This window comes from Aegilops tauschii, chromosome 4 (assembly GCF_002575655.3).
Source record: "Aegilops tauschii subsp. strangulata cultivar AL8/78 chromosome 4, Aet v6.0, whole genome shotgun sequence".
Lineage (NCBI taxonomy): Eukaryota > Viridiplantae > Streptophyta > Magnoliopsida > Poales > Poaceae > Aegilops > Aegilops tauschii.
The window spans coordinates 113,679,670-113,687,368 of NC_053038.3; positions in this window are offsets into that span (position 1 = coordinate 113,679,670).

Consider the following 7,699-nt stretch of genomic DNA (forward strand, 5'->3'; position numbering starts at 1 on the left):
CCTTGTGGCGACCTTCATGTAGTCCACGAAGAGGTCGTCGTCGCCGCGCGCTGAACCATAAAGCATGGAACCCATACCTTTCCAGTTGGGAATGGGTTGAGCCATGGGTCCGAAGAAGAGGAAGAAGCAGGCATGGTTGGAGCAGGAAGTGGTGAGTGCAGTGGTGTTGAGCGAGGTGAAGTTGTGGTGATGTGAGTAGAGTAGCTGAAGAAAGAGGGGGTAGTTAAAGAGAGGTGGAGTGAGGCAGTGGAGAAGTAAAACTTGTGCAGCAGTATTTGACAGGGTGGTAGTTGTGCAGTAGTTATTGTGTGCTGAAACTTGTGCTGGTTAAGTGATGTTAGGTGAAAGTTGTGCATTCAGATACTGATTTCGTGGTGACTGAGGTACTGATTCTAGAGAAAAATCATAGAAATTGACATACATTCAGAGCACAATGCAGAAAATTCAGAAAATCTACAGGTGCGCATACATTCAGAGCACAAATTCGGAAAATTCAGAGAAATTCAGAGAAATCCACGCATACAAGTGCGCATACATTTAGAGAAATTTCAGACACATCATCTCATACATAATAGAACCAGAGACTTGGAGAATTCAGCAATGTTTCAAGAACTTAACCTTGAACTGTTTCAAGACGCAGAATCAAGGATTCTGCTCCACCTAGCCCTTGTGACTTGGTAGCGATGGAAGGTTTCCCTATCTTTAGCCCACCAAATGATCAATTCATCGGTGATGATTGTTCCATCTGGGAACACCTCCTTGAACTGCATCACGTCGAGGGAGTTGCGGGCTGCCATAATCGTTGCAGCCAGCCTCTGGCATTGCTTGCGTGCCTGAGCCCTACGACCCCTCCGTTCTGCTCTTGCGGCCCTTCTTGCTGCTCTAGAACTCTCTTCCTGGGCGTCGACAACCTCTCCTATGCTTGGATCCATCTTTGTGGCTAGGGTAGGGTTGTAGTGATGCTGGCGGCTAGGGTTTTAGTGGTACGGGAAAGGACAGGTTAGGGTCTTTTTATAGACACCTACGCAGGCTTGTGGACTGTGGTCCAATATGAGAGCCCAGTCTGAGGCCCATTTCCACAGTTATGTGAAAAAACGCATTCAAACAAATGCACAAAGTCCACAACAGTTTCAGAAAGTGCACGACAGGTTCAGATAGTGCACGACAGGTTTAGATAGTGCACAACAAGTTCAAAAAAGTGCACGACAGGTTCAGAAAGGTGCACAACAGGTTCAGAAAGTGCTAAACAAATTCAGAAAGTGCTAAACAAATTCAGAAAGTGCACATAAAACCTCCCAATTTTGAGCTGACAGGTTTCAGTAGTTACCACTGCAGCAGAAGTAGCCTGCCAATTTTGAGCTTGGGGTCCTCTTCCTCTTGGTCCCAACTTGAGTATCTGGAGTGGTTGCAGCTCTTGGTGCAGTGAATCCATGAGTCCTCCCTCCACCTGCAGTCCTACCTCTTTTAGCTCTTGGTGTAGGGCCTGGTGCAGAAGTAGAAGGACCTGGTTGAGATGTAGCAGGCCTACATGAAGCTTGTGCTCCTCTTCTACCTCCTACAACAGGGACTGATGTGGTTCTTGCAGCAGGTATATCAGAGTAAACTGCCCTGTTTTCCTGCATGTCAAACAACACTTTTATTTCTAAAAGTGTACTCATTCAGAAATGTCTGAGATTTTTTCCAAGCTTGATAATTACCTGGTGTTTGTTTTTCCTCATCTGAAGACTAGGCTTCAGAGTCTTGTTGCATGTTGTATACCTGTGTCCTTCCAAACCACAGTTTCCACATGTGATAGTGCCCATCCTACTTGTGTCTCTTGGAGCTGGAACCTCAAACTCTCCCTTCCTCCTTGCTGTCTGCTTTTTGCCTGCCTTTTCTTTAAACACAGGAGGATGAATGTCTTGAGTGTTTGTATCAGGCCAGCAATCTGGACCAGGGACAGGGTAAATAATTGCTTTGTATGTCTCCATGTACAATGGTTTCTTGAAGAATTCAGACACATAGTCCTCAGGATGCAGCTTTTGCTTGGTCATTGCAGATATGCCATGACTGCAAGGTACACCTGTCATGTTCCATCTCTTGCAGTCACATGTGCAGGTTGCCATGTTCACACAATATTGCTTTTCTTTGCTTGTTACTTGCCAAATTGTTTCACCAGCTCTGTCAGCCTGGCAGTACTTGGCATATTTTTTATTCTCCTCTAGAATCTCTGAGTAATTTGGTGTGATTGTCCACCTGCAAGTCTGTAACTTCTCCCTAGTCTGTTGCCTCTTGATCATCTGCTTTGTCCTGATCCCTTCAAACATTGTCCTTATTGGTTTGGATCTAACATCAAGTATCATCTTGTTGAAGACTTCACTGAGGTTGTTCACAACTAGATCTGTTTTGCAAGTATGGTCCATAGCATACCTAGCCCAAGCAGAGACTTTCTATATTTTTAAGCCATTTCCAAGCATCCTCACACTGTGCTTTCAGCTCTGCCATCCCTAATTCATGCCCATGTCTAGTATAAGAGTAGCTAGCCTTGTCAACACACTTCTTTAGTTCTTTGCTTCTGTAACCAGCTGATTGGAAGTTGGCATATATGTGCCTAAGACAGAATCTTTGAGGTGAATCAGGGAACACTTCATTTATTGCCTTAAGTAATCCATGTACATTCACAAAATAGATCTACATATGAACACACTCACATAATTCAGTGAATTACTATAGCAACTATGATCAATGATTTAGTTTCTAACCTTTTGCCTGTCAGATATTATTGTGTATGTTCCAGATTTGTTGCCACTACCAATGCAGCATCTCAACTGAGTTAAAAACCAAGTCCAACTGTCTCCATCTTCCTTGTCAACCACACCAAAAGCTATAGGGTAGATGTTGTTGTTGCTATCCCTTCCTGTGGCAGCAAGAATTTGTTGTCCAGTGGTTAACTTGATGAAACATCCATCAAGCCCTGGATGGAGTCACACATTAGCTACAGAAGAAAATTGACACACAAATATGTACAACACAATCAGGAAATATTTACCTATAAATGGTCTACAACCATTAAGAAACCCTTCCTTTGAAGCTGCCAAACAATAGAACATGTACTTGAATCTAGGAGTGGGTGCAGGGTTTTCTGGGTCAACAAATGTTGTTACAATACACCTGCTCCCAGGGTTTGTATCAAGAACAGCTTGAAGATAATCCCTCAGCCTCAAGTACTGCTGCTTGTGGTCACCCTGCACCACACCAACATCCTTCCTCCTTGCCCTATAGGCAACACTTCTTGAAACATCAACTGAGAATTTAGTCTTAGTCTTCTTTATTAATGCATCCACAGGAGATCTAATGTCTTCTCTCAATGCTGGTTGTACTGATTTGGACAACCACTTTGTAGTAACCTTTGTGGTCTCTGCACATGCTCCACAAGTATGCAACATATCACACTTCTTGATGCAGAAAGTTTTTTCATGAGCTATCTTAGATGCACTGATGTGAAAATCACATCCATGGGCTCTCTCTGAGCACCAAACAATAATCCTATCAGGGGCATTTCTGTGATACTGGAAATTCCTCAGAGTCCTGATGTGAAAATCCCTAAGTGCATCTCTGAACTCATAAACAGTGGTGAAGCACAATCCCTTACAAAACTGTTCATGTGGATCTGGAAGCTTCTCATTGAACCATACCCTATCCTTTGACTTCTTCAACACTCTGTTCCTGCCACTTGCTAGTTTGAAAGCTCCTTCAGGCTCTTCTTCTTCATCACTAATGCCAACATCACCAGGAAAACAAAATTCATCTCTTCAGGAAACCAGTCTGGTTTTACCTCTTTCTGAACCTCTTGGTGGGATCTAATGGTTGGACTAGGGTTTCTGACTGGCTTAAGTTTCTGGACCACTGATGTATCTACTTCTGCAGCTTCTTCTTCAGAGGGGGAACCTGGATGTGATTGCACATTGTTGTCATCTGAACCTGACTGCACATCATCAGAAAGAAATTCAGACACATCAGTGTCACCTTCAAAATGGTTAAAATCATCTTCCATCTGCAGACTACTTTTCTTAAGCTCATCCTTTCTGTCAATGACTGCATCCACCAACTTTGTGCAACTTTGTTGAGTGTTAATGCAATGTTCAGCAAAATAACTATCTCTATTTTCATCTGCATTACATGGCTCATCTGCTTTGACAACTCGTATGTTCACACTCTTCTCCTTCTCAAAGTGAATCAACATCTGATGCACATCATGTTCAGAACCAAGATGCTCCACACCTTCTATTCCTTTCTCCTCATCGACAACATAGTACATATAATCATCAGCTGAGTAGCCCTTACTCCGAATCAGAGAAACCATAGTAAAAAATGATATGTCTGACTGGTAAATTCCTCTAACCACAGATTCTTTGGCTAAGAAATGGAACCAAATTTCCCACTTGGGGTCATCAATACTGCACCACAATTTGAAAAATTTATAATTAAATGGTCTGCACAATATTTAGTGTCTGACAGTTCAAATTTTCTATTTTCTGACATTTTGGATTCAGTCACAGCAAAACAAATTGTTAATGTTCCTGTTGTGCTCAAACATGGTTCCTGTTGTGCTCAAACAGATTTCAATTCCTGTTGTGCTCAAACATGGTTCTAATGTAAATCTAACTATGCAACTATCCTATATATCGTGATTCCTAACAAAACAAATCATTTCAGAAAAACAATTACAGATCGGACAACAGGACAAGGAAGCAGGACAAGGAAGCTTGCCATACCTCGCGCCGCCAGCAGGACAAGGAAGCTTGCGCCGGCCTCGAGCTGCGCCTCTTCTCTTCGACGCTGCTACACGCCGCCTCACAATCGTCTGGGACGGCTCAGGTTGAGGCTGGGATTGGTTTTCGAGGAGAAAGCTACTGCTGCCTAGCCAGTTATCAACCTCAACGAAGACGGCACCCCCGCCGCCCAGCACGTCGGGGGGCGCTCCTCCAAGCGATTCGGCGCCGGAGTTTGGATCCGCCGCCGCCATGAATGAAGACGGCTAGGTTAGTGAGGTCGGGAGGGGGGGGAGTGAGGTGGTGGGGGACGACGAGCCAGCCGGTCGGCCAGGTTAGTCCTGGTCCGACCGGGCCGACCGACGCGCGCGGCTAACGGGCGCCAGGCGAGCGCCGTTAGCCGTTAGCGCGGCCTCCGTCCTGACAGGTGGGCCCGATCTGTCAGAAAGACGTTTAAAACGCTTGAAACGGTCATCAACGCGATGTGATAGTTTTTTGTCATGAAATCAGCGATAAACTGGAGTTTTTGGCCGGTTTTCAAAAAGTGGTAGTTCTGTGGGACGCTTACGTGAAATGTGGTAGTTTTTTATCAATTACTCCTTGTCTTCACTTGAGATGCCCCCTCTAGTCTGCGGCCACCTAAAAAGACTTGAGAAATGCAAACAATAACACCTAGCTCTCCGGCCGCTCCTAACAATTCTAAGTATCATATTATATATTTAAACCCAATGCCCCATGTTCCATATGCCATGTTTCACAGTGGTCCAAGAGAAAAAGGCCAAGACAATGTCTGGATGCAACTTGGCCATGGAAAGGGAACACCAGGGCAGTTTAACTTAGCCAATGGCTAGTCAAATCCGTGGAGGGACTAGCCCCTTGAGTCCTTGACCAGTTGCATGTGAAACATAGATCCATCCAAATAAGTCTCCAACTCCAAGAGAAGAGGCCAACAAGGTGGCAATGATTGGAGAGAAGCGATGCAAGGAAAATGCTGGTTGATTAACTCGGCTTAATTAGCTGGTCAAATCTGCGGACTGAGGAGGAGGCAGATGGTCCATGGCCAACCTTGTTCCATGTGGAGATCAGATCACTGCCATTTTATAGGCACTGCATTGTGTACCCATTAGGATCGTCACATTTTTCAATTAACTGGCAGTTCAATTAACATATATAGAAGTAGATTAACTGTAGCACCATGTGTTGAGATGAATCAACTTTCCAAACTTGATGAATACACTATGTTTTTTCCCCCATTGTTTCTTGAGATATTTTGAAAAAAAGAAGAAGAAGAAAATGTTTCTTGAGATAATACTAGTTTGATGAGTCCAGACCATACAGCTGCTGCGGTTACAGATGCAAGGAACAGTGCATCCGTGTATGATACGTTTGTAACTAACCGGTTGGCCGTACCCCTCCACGATCTACCACACCTATACTTATATAAGCACTTTGCTAGCTACCCCAGCCGATCTGAATCTGTAGGATGCATCGTCACGCTAGTTTGATATTATGCTCTGCGTGCCATAGAAAATGGAAGATGAATGTTCCATCTGATCACATGAAACCAGTCAAAAAGATCAACTCGGAAGAAGAGGAAGAGCGTAGGTATTTCGGCCGGACGGCGGTGGATATTAGTCAAAGATAAGCATCACATGGTCGGCCTTGGCGCCAAGTCCGAACGAACGAACAACGCCCTCCCGTGATATTCGCCAGTGTAAACTCGATGCATGTAAAGTGGCAACGTACTGGAAAACCGGGGCGCTGCACATATATTCTATGTAACGGTAGTGTTAGTTTCTACAGAATTCGTAATGTGGATGAATCAGCTGGCTGGGCTGGAGGAAATGGATCCAGATCTCGGGGTGACACGTTCCCACAGCTCGCCCCATATGCTCCGTGACTCCCTTTTGCTCCATCCCCGACTAGTATAAGACGTGGCGTCACATGTTCACTCCATGTTCCCACGCACTCCCTCCGATCCACCAGTGGAAACTGCGTGCACTTGAGCAACGCATACGCATGCTGCTGGCCTCCACGCATTATATACGCGCGCCGTAGAAGACAACACTACAGCTCCAACTCTTCAACTCCTCCCCACTCCAAGCCCTCCAACCTTACGGTTTGATCGAGCGTACGGCTAGCGCCGCCATGAATACTACTAAGCTGCAGGCTGCAGGCTGCCGCCGGAATGTCCTCGCCGTCGTCTCCTGCCTCCTCGCCTCCATGCTGCTGCTCCATCTCCTCTTGCTCACGCCGTCGACGACAACAGCCGCCGTGTCTCCGGACGCGACAGCATCGCCGTGGCTGTGGCAGCAGGGTCGCCGCGGTCCTGCAGCAAGGAGATTGTTGCTGGCCGCACAACCTAAGCCCACCACGGCCGTGGGCATGGAGACCAACGAGTTCCACGTCAAGGGCGGTCCTCTTCCGGCGGCGGCGAACGGCAAGCCGGTGGAGGTGGGGTTCGACGCCAGCATGAGGAAATTCCCCAAGAGCGGCTCAAACAAAAATCATAATTAGTCGGGGGAACTGAATCTCCTTCCTTCCTTCCTTCCTCCCTTCTCTCTTTGATCAGCTGTAGCTGTAGCATGTAATATCTTTTGCAGATAACACTCTCACTTGTAGAGATTATTCAAGACTAACCTATTTTAGGGCATGTGTAATCTAGTGCCAGGAAATAATTAGTGTGTATCAATTTTCGAGAGGAGAAAGTTTGCTCCAGTACTGATGTGACCCCGGATAGATCATCTGTCCATAATTCATCTGACCTGTACTACCTCAAATCCGAATTTCTTGTGTCCCATTAGATTTCCGGCGAGCCCCACTTCATTGACACAATGAGTTGCGTGTAACCTTCACCACAGTTAAATCAAACATCCTTCATGCTCTAAACTAGCAGCAACACCAATGAGTCCACAAGTAATCAAATGAAGAAGGAAAAAAAAACAGCA